This window comes from Carcharhinus amblyrhynchos, chromosome 11 (genome assembly GCF_965287045.1).
Source record: "Carcharhinus amblyrhynchos chromosome 11, sCarAmb.v2.hapA, whole genome shotgun sequence".
Lineage (NCBI taxonomy): Eukaryota > Metazoa > Chordata > Chondrichthyes > Carcharhiniformes > Carcharhinidae > Carcharhinus > Carcharhinus amblyrhynchos.
In genome coordinates this window covers 45271035-45286698 of record NC_137334.1, presented here as the reverse complement: position 1 = coordinate 45286698, position 15664 = coordinate 45271035, and the positions used below count along the sequence as shown (strand labels likewise).

Sequence of the window (15664 nt, the reverse complement as noted above, 5' to 3'; positions counted from 1 at the left end):
AAATAAAATATAACATAAATACAGAATAAGGAAATAGCATTTGGTTTATTCTCATTGAATCCATTCCCTCAAATTTTCCAAAATCTTGCCATCATGGACACTAAGCCAAACTTTAAAGTTAAGGTTTACATTAACATTGCAATGAAGTTCCTGTGAAATTCCCCTAGCCGTCACACTCCGGCAGCCGTTCAGGTTAGCGCACTTAACCAGCACGTCTTTCAGATTGTGGGAAGAAACTGGAACACCCAAAGGAAACCCGCGCAGACATAGGGAAAACGTGCAAACTCCACATAAACAGTGACCCAAGCCAGGAATCGAACCTGGGTCCCTAGCACTGTGAGGCAGCAGTGCTAACCACTGTGCCACCATGCCACCTAAAATTGGAGGCAATTGACAAATCTGAACACCTCCAATAAAAGCAGTTGATAGTGTCAATTAATTCTTTGAAAAACAGATGTATTTAAATAAAACTGTTTAAGAATGAGACTAAAGGATACAATAATAGAGTAGACAATGAAATTATTTGGAGAATACAATTTTTACTGTACTTCTGGCACCACCCAAATGTCATCTCAAAATATAATCAGCTGTGATTGAATAATGGAGGCATGGAATTGGAATGATTTTCTGGAGGTTTATTTAGCAACCTTTGGGCAGAGCCAGATCAAGAATTCTTAATGCCTTAGGCACCAAGGATATTTTGTGCCTTTATGCACCTCTTCATTGTTAACAAAGAGTGTTATCCAGCCAGAATATAAGACATCAACCATGTGTATCTAGAAATGGTGTTTTTATCCTTTAAGTTATGCCCTACTCTAGAGTTAAATCAGAACATCCACATTAATAATGTAGTTCACCAGCACACATTTACATCAATATATTTCATTTAAAGCATAGTGACCTCACAATATCAAAGACATCTCTGAAGTGTTTTCATTGTTCTAGTATAGAGAATGTGGCAGCCAATTTGCAAATGAAGCGGTCTTACTGAAACATACAAGATAAATGACTTCTGCCATCTCCAATATTCTCCTTCGACCTGGATCCCTGCCTTTGACCTCTTATCCTCTCTTGATCTTTTCACTGATAGCCATAGGCTGTCACAATTTCCCCATTCCCTTCACTTACTCCAATTTATCTCCTTCTGAACATGCTGCACTCTTCTGACATGTCTAACCCCAGTAAGAAGTCTGACAACACCAGGTTTAAGTCCAACCGATTTATTTGATAGTAAACTCGCAAGTTTTCGGGATTTGCCCCTTAGTCAGGCGAATGGAGAGTTCTGGCCTCAGACAGAGCATATAATAGCAAAACTGCAAAACTGTCTGTGCTGTTATATGCTCTGTCTGAGGCCAGAACTCTCCATTCGCCTGACGAAGGGGCAAACCCCGAAAGCTTGAGAGTTTACTATCAAATAAATCAATTGGACTTAAACCTGGTGTTGTCAGGCTTCTACTGTGTTTACCCCAGTCCAGTGCCGGCATCCCCACATCATGTCTAACCCCAACATTGACACCAAACCAGCTAAAAAGGGCGGTGCTATTGTGGTCTAGTATATTGACATCAACCTCGCAATGACTGAATCTCCATTCTCCAACACTTCCTCCTACCTTTCCCTGACCAACAGTCCCACCACTGAACATTATGCCGTTTCCAGGGCTATCATCAACCTCATCATCTCTAGAGACCTTGCCACCATAGCCTTCAACCTCACTATTGTCTAAACCCTTCTTCAACCTTCTTCTCAAGTCCTACAAACAGGACAGTCCTGGTAAACATATCATTTTAGCCTGTTCCTGCCCCCACTGACCTGTTGTCTTCCCAACTCAGCTCTATTTTTTTCTTCCCTTGTCCAGTCTATTCCCACCCACCTCTGTGACTCTTCTATTTCCCTTCATCAAACTGTTTCCAAATTTCCTGGCACTAATTGTCCTCTTTTTACCATAAACTCCCAATCTATTAGATCTTCCCTCCCCACCCAGATGGTCTTAGGGCTCTCTACTTCTTCCTTGACCAGAGGCCCAACCAGTCTCCATCCAACACCACCCTCCTCTACTGCCTGAACTTGTTCCTTCATTGAACAACTTTTCCTTTTACTCAACTCATTTCCTCCAAACAAAAGGTGTTGTTAAGGGAACCTGCATTGGTCCTAGCATTGTCTGCCTTTTTGTAGAAAAGCAGAACATTTCCTGTTCTAGTCCCACTCAACCCCCTTCCTCACCTCTTTTTATGGTATATTGATGACTTGATTGGTGCTGTTTATAGCTCTTGTCCTGAACTGAAATACTTAACCGACTTTGCTTCCAACTTCCACCTTTCTCTTACTTTTACATGGTCCATTGCTGACTCTTCCCAACCTGAACTTCTCTGCCTCTATTTCTAGAGTTAGGTTTGCAACGAATATTCACTATAAGCCTATAAAACTATAAGGTTCAGATACAAAGTAATCAGCCTGAGGCATTAACTTCATTTCTCTCTCCACAGATGCTGTCAGACCTGCTGAGTATGTTCAGAATTTTATATTTTTATTTCAAGTTTCTCGGATCTGAAGTATTTTGCTATTGCTTCACAATAAGCCCACTGACTCCCACTGCCAACATTATTGCTGTTCCTCACGCCCATTCCCTGTAAGGACCCTATTCCATTCCCCCATTTCTTTGTCTCCATCACATTAGTTCGGATGATGCAACCTTTGACAACAGTGCTTCTAATACGTCTTCATCTGTCTTCCACCAAGAATTCCACCAATCTTGTTCAACAGCACACACAAATGTGCTTGAATCATTTCATGAACCTCAATCTTTTCTCCCTCCCAGAGCCATGATAGGCATCCTTTCTTGTCACCTTCCATCCATCAGCCTCCTTGTTCAATGCACCATGTTCCATGCAATGCCACCATTAAACTCGTTTTTCCCTAACTGCGTTCAACATTTCAAAAATACGTCCTCTCTGCGACACCCTAGTCCACCCATCAGTCACTTCCTATGTTTACTCTCCTTCCCATGGCACCTTTTCATGCAAATGCAGGAGTTGCAATATCTGCCTTTCACCTCCTTTAGAGACATCTTTTGTTACTTTATTTGTTCCTTTACCAATCCCTTTGACACTGCCCCACCGGCTCCTGGTATTTAATCTTTCCCGCCTTCCACTCTGCAACAGACCTTCCCTTTTTGTTTTTTCCCTTCGTCTTCCTCTAATTCACCTGTTAGAATCAATTACAGTTCTAACTTTTCCCAATTTTGCTAAAAGGTCTTTGACCTGAGGCATCAGGAAGAATTTTAATGAGGGTGGTGGCGGACGGGGTGGGAGATTGAAATTGGTGGAATTCCTGTTAATCCAATCTTTGGGAGCCCTGAGGGAAGCAAGTCCCTAATTGGCAGCAGAAATCTCACTGCTAGGGCTCCTGGCTTCATGCAGAACATTTAATTGCTGCACTTGACGCAGTAGGACAGAAATTCCTCTCCCGAGAGATGTCAGCCAATTAGACACCAAAAGCGCTCTACTGTCAGCAACATTACTGAGAGCAGTGGCTGCTGCTGGTAATACACTTGGGTCCCTGCCAGGGTTAACCATGGGATCCATGGAGAAAGTGAATTGACAACTGGACGGGTGTCATGGGGAAGGGATCACCAGAAAGGGGGCTGGGGATGGGAGTCAGAATAAAGGGCAGGGGGTTGCTCTTAGAAGGCAATCAAGGGTGCTTACCTACCGTACGAGGCTGCAGGTTAACCTGATAGGGATTGCTTGTCAGTCTCCCTACATTGCAACTCCCCAACCAACCGCTGGAACCATAAATCAAAATAATTCAGTTTGCTGAATGACCCAAAAATGAAGTCATTATCAACAAAATTCCAAGTCTGTAGCTTTTACTTTAACATAACTCAGAACCAATACAAATGAAACCTGAATTAACAGGCAAATTATACTTCAAATATGAGGTAAATTTCACTTTGAAGAGCTGATCCAAGGAAGAGATATTTTACACAAGCACAAGCGTTCCCATTCAGCATGCATGACATTGCTAACTACAAAGTTTCACATGGTGCAGTTTTTTATTCATGAGGATAGGCCAGGAGTCCTAACCAACAACAATCTTCACCTCTGAGTTTCACAGGTATGATTATTACTGGCAAGGTACACTGCTAAGAATTCATTCTCCCTCTGACTATGACAGTTCTTCCCAGAGTTCCTTTTCAACTGACCAACAAACAACACTGATTCAGTCTGACCATTTTTGTGAAAACACCCAGCTCTTTAGCATTCCTGAGCTATTCATACAACTTTCCATGTTTTATATCTATTTAACCAGTCTGCACGTGTACATGAGCTCCGGTTTCCTTTTCTTGCCAAATAGAAAAACTAGCCTCTTCCTGAGTGTGATTTTCTTCTTTTCCTCTAAAAGTTCCCCTTTCTGTTTGCTTACTTTGTTTCAGTCTACATCTGGGCCTCGTTCCAGCTCCTACATCAGCTCCTTCTCAAATAGCACCCTTTTGTGTCAGAATCTCTCCTTTGTGTCTGCCAGCCACATGACTTCTTTCTTAATTTCCTTCCTGGTGGCACTGCTTCCAGGTCAATAGTCATCAGGTTAAATGGACCAGTATTTCTTATTATCCAAGAACATTACCCTTGATCACTTTACAATTGTTGCAAACTCTTAAAAGTCTTGTTGAAACATTTTAAAAATACAGATTCCACAGAGCTTTTAAAGAAACACCATTTTTTCTTACTGTACAGCTTCCCAACCAAAGGTTGTTGCACAGCATAGGAACATTATTGGCAGTCAGTTGGAAAGGCTATCCACAAACCTTCCAGCCCTGGATTTAATTTGGGAAGCTGGGGAAAAGCAGAGTTCCCACCTGGCACCCTCCCCCCCGATCAAATGGCCCTCAAACACCAAATTTATCTCCCGGGAGGGCATTAAATTTTACCTATGAATTCTCTTCCTACAGATGCTGTCTCAAGCATCTTATGTTTTCAGTTGAGGCAAATAAGCAGATGGTTTTAGTGGTCATGCACATTAGAGGTAGCACACGTAATAATGTGCATTAAAAGTTAGTAATTTGCAATCTGGCATTAATGGACAAGGTATTGATTTTTGTTCAATCTCCTAAATTTATGACTGGGAATTAGACATCTTCTTATTGCTTCTTTTGTTTAGTTAACTGCTTGTTAACTAGCAATTAACATGGAAGGTCTGAACATTATTATTATTCCAATCCCACATTAAGTTCTTTCAATCAAATTTGGCATTAATTCTCAGGAGAGAACAGAGGATTTTGAGTGGTAAGCAAATGAGAAGATATTGGAGTGTTTTGTAGATTGTGCTTTTGCATCATTTCAGTTCTTAAATACCTCAGAATAGTGGTCCAAGAACTTTAAAATCATTGAAAGTGAACATTCAGATTTCAGTAGTTCTCTATGCAGTGTAAGTACTTCCAACATGCCTTTTACCTGGATCTCAGCAAGGAACAGTGCATCAGGAGCCTGGAGCTAAACAAGAATGCAATTTCATGTAACAATGTCTGGACCATCTCAACTGATCAACATATTCAATATTTGTAGCATTGTCTGCTTCAATAGAAGACATCAATTCAAGAGCGAGTTTTTGAGTGATGTCTCATGTTGGTATCTGTAAAGGGTTAGTTTTTTTAATGTGATCACTGGCAAAAATAAAATTTTGAGTTAACACCTTGGGTATGCTGGGTTGTGTGTAGTGGATACTCCTGTCCCGCAGGCAGCCTCCAGTCACATTTTGGAAGGGTCAAGTGTTGGGGAATAGTTCAGTGTTACAGGATAAAAGCTCCATGACAACTGAACTGCCTGGATCCCTTGCACAAACTTGCATGATCCTGCTCCTGTGATCAGAAGTTAGAGCTTCATATTAATTGCATGGTAGCTCTCCCTTATCAAGAAAATTGCTGGCTGGTGTCCTGCTGCTGACAAATGTGCCATCAATTATGCCTTGGATGCAAGGAAAGCCAGTCTGTGTGGTGAATTCTTCTACTCAATCTATGTCTAGTGGTGTAAGGAGTAGACAAAGCACATGCTTATGTTTGTTTCATCAGATAGACTTTTTGGAACAGTTTGCTAGCCTGTGACTAGAAAATACAATTTTAGGGGTGTAAATTGACATCAAACATGGCTTACCAGGAGATTCTCCTACTCTTACCGCCTTTGTCGGTGTTAGAATGTAACCAATGATAAGATTGGATCTGTTATAATAAGACCAACGGTAACATGCTGCGAGGGTCAGCTGACCAGCGATCAGACAGAACTGTAGAAAAAGGGTAATCAGCCATGGATATATAAGGAAATAAAGGAGGGTATGAAATTGAAAGAAAATGCACACAAAGTGGCAAAGATTAGTGGGAATCTGGAGGATTGGGAAATCTTTAAAAAGCCATGAAAAAACCTATAAAGATAGATTATGAGAGTAAACTAGCTCAAAATATAAAAACAGATAGCAAAGTTTCTAGAAGTATATATGAAAAGAAAAAGAGAGACCAAGGTAAACATTGGTCCTTTAGAGGATGAGAGGGGGGGATATAATGGGAAATGAGGAAATGGCCAAGGCATTGAAGATGTATTTTGTGTCAGTCTTCACATTGGAAGACACAAATAACATGCCAAAACCTGATGACAAGAAGGCTGTGGCAGCTGAGGACTTAGAAACTATCATTATCACTAAAGAAGCAGTGTTAGGTAAGCTAATAGAGCTAAAGGTAAACAAGTCTCCTGGCCCTGATGGAATGCATCTCAGAGTACTAAAAGCAGTGGAAATAACAAATGCATGTGTGGTAATTTATCAAAATACACCAGACTCTTGGGCAGTTCCAGCAGATTGGAAAACAGCAAATGTGACACCACTGTTTAAAAATGGAGGTAGACAAGAGGCGGGTTACTATAGCCCAGTTAGCTTAACATCTGTAGTGGAGAAAATACTTGAATCTATCGTGCAGGAATGGGACGGCCGTAGTTATGGGGGATTTCAATCTGCATATTGATTGGTCGACCCATGTTGGACGCGGTGGGCTGGAGGAGGAGTTCTTGGAATGCTGCCGGGATAATTTCCTTGAACAGTGTGTGTTGGAGCCGACGAGGGAGAGAGCTGTCTTGGATCTGGTGTTCTGTAATGAGGCGGGTAGAATTAGGGACCTTGCAGTGAAGGATCCTCTTGGAGAGAGTGATCATTGTATGGTGGAGTTTCTGGTGCAGATGGAGGAGGACAAAGTGGGTTCCCGGATACGCGTACTTTGTTTGAATAGAGCGGAGTACGGTAGGATGAGAGAAGAATTGGCGAATGTTGACTGGGGGAGCGCGTTGGAGGGAGGGTCTGCTGAGGAGCAGTGGAGGATCTTTAAGGAGATCTTTCTTGGTGCTCAGCAGAGATTTATTCTGATGGTCAAAAAGGACCGTAGGAGGAGAGGTAATAAGCCGTGAATAACGAAGGAGATGAAGGAAAGTGTTAAATTAAAAGCGGAGGAATTTAGAGTAGCTAAGAGTAGTGGGCGAGAAGAGGATTGGGAGAGGTTTAAATGTCAACAGAGATTGACAAAGAAGTTGATAAAGGAGGGTAGGAGAAACTATGAAGCTGGGCTAGCACTTAATATAAAAAAGGATAGCAAGAGTTTTTATAAATATATAAAAAGGAAGAGGCTGGCTAGGGTGAACGTTGGTCCTTTAGAGGATGAGAAAGGGGACCTAGTGGTAGGGGATGGGGATATGGCTAAGGTATTGAATAACTTTTTTTGTTTCTGTCTTCACGGAGGAGGATGTGAATAATTTGCCGGGTGTTAGCGATGGAAAGGTGGTAGGACTGGAGGGTCTTAATGACATTACTGTTACTAGAGAGGCGGTGCTCGACAGACTGGAGGGGCTGTTTGTGGACAAGTCCCCAGGACCGGATGGAATGCATCCGAGGGTTCTGAAAGAAATGGCGGAGGTTATAGTGGATGCCTTGGTGGTTATTTTCCAGACGTCGCTGGATTCCGGGGAAGTGCTGGAAGATTGGAAAACGGCTAATGTTACGCTGTTGTTTAAGAAGGGTGCCAGGCAAAAGGCGGGAATTATAGGCCGGTTAGTTTAACGTCTGTGGTAGGTAAAATGTTAGAATCCGTCATTAAGGAGGAAATTGCGAGGCATCTTGAAGGGAATTGCTTGATAGAGCAGACGCAGCACAGTTTCATTAAAGGGAAGTCATGTCTGACAAATTTACTGGAGTTCTATGAGGATGTGTCTAGGGCGGTGGATAGAGGAGAGCCGGTGGATGTGGTCTTTCTGGATTTTCAGAAGGCGTTTGACAAAGTACCTCATAAGAGGTTATTGCAGAAGGTAAGGGGACATGGAGTTGGGGGTAGGGTGTTAGCGTGGATAGAAGATTGGTTGTCAAATAGGAGGCAGAGAGTGGGGGTCAACGGGTGCTATTCGGATTAGCGGATGGTGACTAGTGGAGTGCCCCAGGGGTCGGTGCTGGGGCCTCAGCTTTTTACCATTTATATAGATGATCTGGAGGAGGGAACCGAGTGTAGGGTATCAAAATTTGCTGATGACACCAAGATTGGGGGAACGGCAAATTGTGCGGAGGGTGTGGAGAGTCTGCAGAAGGATCTAGATAGGCTGGGCGAATGGGCCAGGAAATGGCAAATGGAATTTAATGTTGGCAAGTGCGAGGTGGTCCACTTTGGTAGGAAGAATGGTAGGAAGGACTATTACTTACGTGGTGAAAAACTGCAGCAGGCGACGGTGCAGAGGGACCTCGGGGTCCTTGTGCATGAGTCGCAAAAACCCAGCTTGCAGGTGCAGCAGGTGGTCAGGAAGGCGAATGGGATGCTGGCCTTCATAGCGAGGGGGATTGAATATAAAAGTAGGGAGGTCTTGCTGCAGCTGTATAGGGCATTGGTGAGGCCGCAGCTGGAGTACTGTGTGCAGTTTTGGGCGCCGCACCTGCGCAAAGATATTTTGGCCTTGGAGGGAGTGCAGAGGAGGTTTACTAGGCTGATACCGGAGTTGAGGGGGTTGAGCTATGAGGAGAGGCTGAATAAACTAGGCTTGTACTCGTTAGAGTTTAGATGAATGAGGGGAGATCTCATTGAGACGTATAAGATGATGAATGGGATGGATAGGATAGAGGTGGAGAGACTCTTCCCGCTCAAAAAAGACAATAGGACTAGGGGGCACAGCCTCAAGATAAAGGGGGGGGGCGGTTTAGAACGGAGTTGAGGAGGAACTTCTTCACTCAAAGGGTGGTGAATCTCTGGAATTCTCTGCCCGTTGAAGTGGTGGAGGCTGCCTCGCTAAATATTTTTAAGAAGCAGGTTGATGGGTTTTTGATAAGCGAGGGGATTAAGGGTTATGGGGAGAGGGCGGGAAAGTGGAACTGAGCCACGACAGATCAGCCATGATCTTATTGAATGGCGGGGCAGCCTCGAAGGGCCAGATGGCCTACTCCTGCTCCTATTTCTTATGTTCTATCGTCAAGAAAGAAATAGCGAGATATCTGGATAGAAATTGTCCCATCGGGAAGACACAATATGGGTTCATGAAAGGCAGATCATGTTTAACTTATTTAGTGGAATTCTTTGAGGACATTACGAGCATGGTGGACAATGGGGAGCTGGTAGAAGGTATTCGACAAGGTGCCACAGAAAAGGCTGCAGCATAAGATAAAGGTACATGGCATTACGGGTAATGTATTAGCATGGAGTGAGAGTTGGTTAAAGACTGGGGATAAATGGGTGTTTTTCTAGTTGGTGGCCAGTGATTAGTGGTGTGCCTCAGGGATCAGTGTTGGGACCGCAATTGTTTACAATTTACATAGATGATTTGGAGTTGGGAACCAAGTAGTGTGTCAAAGTTCGTAAATAACACCAAGGTGAGTAGTACAGCAAAGTGTGCAGAGGACACTGACTGTCTATAAAGGGAGATAGATAGTTTGAGTGGGCAAGGGTTTGGCAGATGGAGTACAATGTTGGTAAATGTGAAGTCATCCATTTTGGTAGGAATAACAGCAAAATGGACTATTATTTAAATGGTAAAAAATTGCAGCATGCCGCTGTGCAGAGGGACCTGTGTGTCCCCGGACATGAATCATAAAATGTTGGTTTGCAGTTGCAACACTTAATTAAGAAGGCAAATGGAATTTTGTCCTTCATTGCTAGAAGAATGGAGTTTAAAAACTGGAATGTTATGTTGTATCTGTATAAGGTGCTGGTGAGGCCACATCTGGAGTAATGTGTACAGTTTTGGTCTCCTTTCTTTGAGAAAGGATATACTGGCATTGGTGAGGGTGCCGAGGAGATTCACTAGGTTGATTCCAGAGTTGAGAGGGTTGACTTATGAGGAAAAACTAAGTAGACTGGGACAATACTCATTGGAATTTAGATTAATGAGGGGGGGGGGTGATCTTATAGAAACATATAAAATTATGAAGGGAAGAGACAAGATAGAAGCAGGGAGGTTGTTTCCACTGGCAGGTGAAACCAGAACTAGGGGGTATAGCCTCAAAATAAGGGAGAGCAATTTAGAACTGAGTTGAGGAGGAAGGTCTTCACCCAAAAGGTTGTGAATCTGTGAAATTCTAGTGAAGCATTTGTGGCTATCTCGTTGAAGGCAAAGATAGATAAGATTTTTGAACTGTAAAGGAATTAAGGGTTATGGTGAGCAGGTGGGTAAGTGGAGCCGAGTCCACAAAAAGATCAGCCATGATCTTACTGAATGGCGCAGCAGACCTGAGAGACCAAATGGCCTACTTCTGCTCCTATTTATTATGATACCTAGATAAGTTTTACCAAAAAAAGAGTTCTTGGAGAATTATGAAGGATGGGTGATGTTTGATAGGATTAGAAGACAAGATAAGCTGTCCGTGGGTGAGTATATTATTTGATAGGGGCCTTGACAGACTCATGAAATTTAACTTGGAGATTCCAAATGCAGTATTGACCTTTAAGTTGTTGGACTGTGCATGTCTGTCACAAATGGATACTCTTCTAGTAATGACTGGGCTACAATTAAGAGGAATAGAGCCCCTTTTGGATCAAATAACAGAATCATTAAAAAAGCTTTTCAGGAAACAATCGTTCCCCACCACTCTTTTCATTGCAGATCAGAATGCCACACCACCCAGAATGGAGGAGTCAATGGTAGCTCCGCAACCTGTCAGACCAAATGGTACAAGAGGCCTTTAAACAGAGACAATTATGCTAATAACAGATCTAGTGCTGAAACCAAATATAACCAATTTGATAATGGGGAAGAAGATGCATATGGGAAAGTGTTAAAAGACATTTAAATTGAAGAAATGCTAAAGAGATTGTGAATAGCTGTTTTCAATGCAATTCCCCATACCACTATGTAGAAAACTGTTCAAAAAGAAGAAATTTTGTCTTTGAAACTACATATGATAGAATACATAGAAACTGACAGTGACAAAGTTAAGGACCAAGAAGGCATTGTTTTGGTAACAATGAGCCCAATGATAAGAGATAGACTCTTTCAACTGTGCTACTTTGGATAGTGGATGTACGTCCACTGTCTGTGGCCAAGGTTGGCTAAATTGTTATTTAGGATCTCTTGATCATAAAGATCAAAAGAATGTGAAAAAATATGATAGTCCTACCTGCTTTCGAGTTGGAGATGAGAATACTTTAATGTCTTCCGAAAAGTGGTACATCCCTGAAGGACTGCAGAAATCAGCTTATTCATAAGTACAGATGTGGTGATATACCTTTTCTATTAAGTCAAGATGACCATCGATTTGAAACAGGGTAAAACTGTGGTAGCTGGAAAAAGGTGTAGACCTACATTTGACGAGATCTGGCCATTATTGTCTTCCCTTAAGCGAACCAAAATTATCGGTCCAAAGGATTCATGACGCATTAGTGTTGCTTACAGACAACAGCATGATAGACAAAAAGATTATTTTGAATTTTCAAAAGCAGTTTGCTCATCCAGCACCACAGAGATTGAGGACAATGCTGCAGGATGCAGGTGTGCTAGACAAAGAATATAATGATCTCATACAGCAAATATCAGCCCAGTGTGAAATTTGCATAAATTATAAACGAACCACCCCCATGTCCAACTGTGAGTCTACCATTAGCATGAGATCGCAACAATGTAGCCATGATGTATCTGAAGATATAGGACAAAGGCATCAATTTATTGCACTTCGTGGACATGGCCATCAGGTTTAGCATATCTACAGTGATTTACAGGAGAGATAAAACACTATTATAGATAAATTATGACTCAGTGAGTTGGGACAGGGTTGGGGGCACTGTCTAAATTTTTGATGGACAATGGGGGTGAATTCACAGATGATGAGTTTCAAGATATGTGTGAAAATTTAAATATTGTAGTAATGCACACTGTTGCGGGAAGTCCATTCAGCAAAGGCCTCAGGGAAAGGAATCAGACAGCTGGAGATGATATGCTGCATAAAATTATGGCGGTTAAACCAGGCAGTAAATTGCAGATTGCATTAGCATGTGCAGTGCACGCAAAAAACTCTTTACAAATGGTGGGGGGCTATAGTCCATACCAGTTGTCACTATCGTATGTGCTTCCACTCCTCCCCTGGCAGCGAGTTCCAGGCACACACATAAGAACATAACCTAAGAACATAAAAAATAGGAGCAGGAGTAGGCCATCCAGCCCTTTGACCCTGCCCTGCCATTCAATAAGATCATGGCTGATCTGTCGTGTCTCAGTTCCACATTCCCGCCCTCTCCCCATAACCCTTAATCCCCTCGCTTATCAGAAACCCATCAACCCGCGTCTTAAAAATATTTAGCGAGGCAGCCTCCACCACCTCAATGGGCAGAGAATTCCAGAGATTCACCACCCTTTGAGTGAAGAAGTTCTTCCTCAACTCCGTTCTAAACCGCCCCCCCCCCTTTATCTTGAGGCTGTGCCCCCTAGTCCTACTGTCCTTTCTGAGCAGGAAGAGCCTCTCCACCTCTATCCTATCCATCCCATTCATCATCTTATACGTCTCAATGAGATCTCCCCTCATTCTTCTAAACTCTAATGAGTACAAGCCTAGTTTATTCAGCCTCTCCTCATAGCTCAACCCCCTCAACTCCGGTATCAGCCTAGTAAACCTCCTCTGCACTCCCTCCAAGGCCAAAATATCCTTGCGTAAGTACGGCGACCAAAACTGCACACAGTACTCCAGCTGCGGCCTCACCAATGCCCTATACAGCTGCAGCAAGACCTCCCTACTTTTATATTCAATCCCCCTCGCTATGAAGGCCAGCATCCCATTCGCCTTCCTGACCACCTGCTGCACCTGCAAGCTGGGTTTTTGCGACTCATGCACAAGGACCCCGAGGTCCCTCTGCACCGCCGCCTGCTGCAGTTTTTCGCCCCGTAAGTAGTAGTCCTTCCTACCATTATTCCTACCAAAGTGGACCACCTCGCACTTGCCAACATTAAATTCCATTTGCCATTTCCTGGCCCATTCGCCCAGCCTATCTAGATCCTTCTGCAGACTCTCCACACCCTCCGCGCAATTTGCCGTTCCACCAATCTTGGTGTCATCAGCAAATTTCGACACCCTACACTCGGTTCCCTCCTCCAGATCATCTATATAAATGGTAAATAGCTGATCCTCTGTGTAAAAAAACCTGCTCCTATATCCCCTTTAAACCTTGCTCCTTGCACCTTAAACCTATGCCTCCTAGTAACTGAGTCTTCCACCCTGGGAAAAAGCTTCTGACTATCCACTCCGTGCACGCCTCTCATATTCTTGTAGACTTCTACCAAGTCGCTGCTTAACCTCCATCGTTCCAGTGAGAAAAGAGACACTGAAATTTTTTTTCACCATTCTAGCGTCTAATAATTGGGTATTTAAATCAATTGATATTAGAGCAGCATTTCTGCAGGGCAAAACTTTTCAAAGAAAAGTTTTTTGAAGCTGCCCAGAGAAGAAGGTGATACACAGGGACAATTGTGGAGACTGAACAAATGCTTGTAAGGATTAAGTGATGCATCAAGGGTTTGGTATTTCTCTGTATGATCTGTATTGCTGGGTCCGGTTAAAAGCAGACTCGACAATATTCTATTGGAAGTCTGAAGGACAATTAGCTGGAATTTCCATGATGCATATTATTGAGTTCCTATGGGATAGCACGGAAGAGTTTGAAAAAAAGATAATTGAGAGACTAAAGACAGAATTTAAAGTAGGGAGCTAAGCAGCTGGTGCTTTTCGATATCTCGGTCTTGATATCTGACAAAGTAAATCTGGGGTAATGATTAGTCAGTAAGAAGTCTGACAACACCAGGTTTAAGCCCAACCAATTTATTTGATAGTAAACACACAAGCTTTCGGGGTTTGCCCTTCATCATGAAAGGGCAAACACCGAAAGCTTGTGAGTTTACTATCAAATAAATTGGTTGGGCTTTAACCTGCTGTTGTCAGACTTCTTACTGCGTTTACCCCAGTCCAACGCCAGCATCTCCATGTAATGATGAGTCAACAGGGATATCTAAACAGCATTGATCCCATTTCCATCACCAGAAAAAGGTTGATGGGAAAAGAAGAACCAGCCAACAAAAAAGAAACAGAATTGTTGAAGACTATGAAAGCACAACTAAATTGGCTATACACACAGATAAGAGCAGATGGGAGCTATAATGTCCTAGAGCTAAGTAATATGTTGAGGTGCGCCTCAATAAGAGAGGCCTTACAGGCAAATAAAACCTTAAAAAAGCTAAAGTTAGGGGAATGTAAAATTAAATTCCCAGCACCAGGAGAACCAGAAGACATGATGTTAGTTGTGTTTAGTGATGCTTCACATGCCAATTTACCAGGTGGACATTCCAGTGGAGCCCGATTCATAATATTCTTGGTAGGTAAGGGAGGAAAATGTTGCCCCTTGGCCTGGGAAGCAAAAAGGACTGTCATAAGTACATTGGCATTAATGGGGGTGTTGAATATGGGGATATATCTGTCTGACATATTACCATAATAAATGTCAGGAAATAAAGTACCAATTGAGTGTTATCAATCAGCCTTTATGGGACAATGTTCAGTTGACCAGAAGTGTAACAGAAAGGTGACTGAGAATTGATTTGGCCAATTTTAAACAAATGCTGGAAAAAAAAGTTTCAAAACTCAACTGGGTTGGTGCAAATCTAGTTATCTGACTGTTTTACTAAAAGGGGTGCAGGTTCTGGAAAGTTGTTAAGAATACTGGAGGATAGCTGACTTAAATTAATTTGGAAAAAGTGGGAATTTGTTCGAATGTAACCAATGATAACATTAGATCTGTTATAACGTGGCCAATGGTAACACACTATGGTGGTCAGCTGACTAGCTGGCTCAGTATAAATAAGAAGCAGTTGGGAATTGAAAGAATTTGGATCACCCAGGATGTGGTCTCAAGTGTTGGAGTAATGAAGCTTATTAATTAAACCCTTTTCTTTGATTTATTTATCATAGAATCCCTACAGCCTGTGACCCTAAAAATCCCTATATCCCATTGAGTCTGCACCAACTACATTCCCACTCAGGCCCTATTCCCGTAGCCCCACATATTTACCCTGCTAATCCCCTTGACACTTGCATCAATTTAGCATGGCCATTCACCTAACCTGTGCATCTTTGGACTATGGGAGAAAACTGGAGGAAACCGACACAGACATGAACAGAAGGTGCAAACTC

The 15664-nt window shown here is 42.6% G+C and overlaps 1 protein-coding gene across 1 annotated transcript in view; it reads right to left on the bottom strand.

Annotated features, from left to right (window-relative positions):
- dnah9l (dynein, axonemal, heavy polypeptide 9 like) overlaps positions 1 to 15664 on the bottom strand; it is a 443144-nt gene that overhangs the window by 146027 nt on the left and 281453 nt on the right. The gene's annotated exons all lie outside the window — the stretch shown is intronic.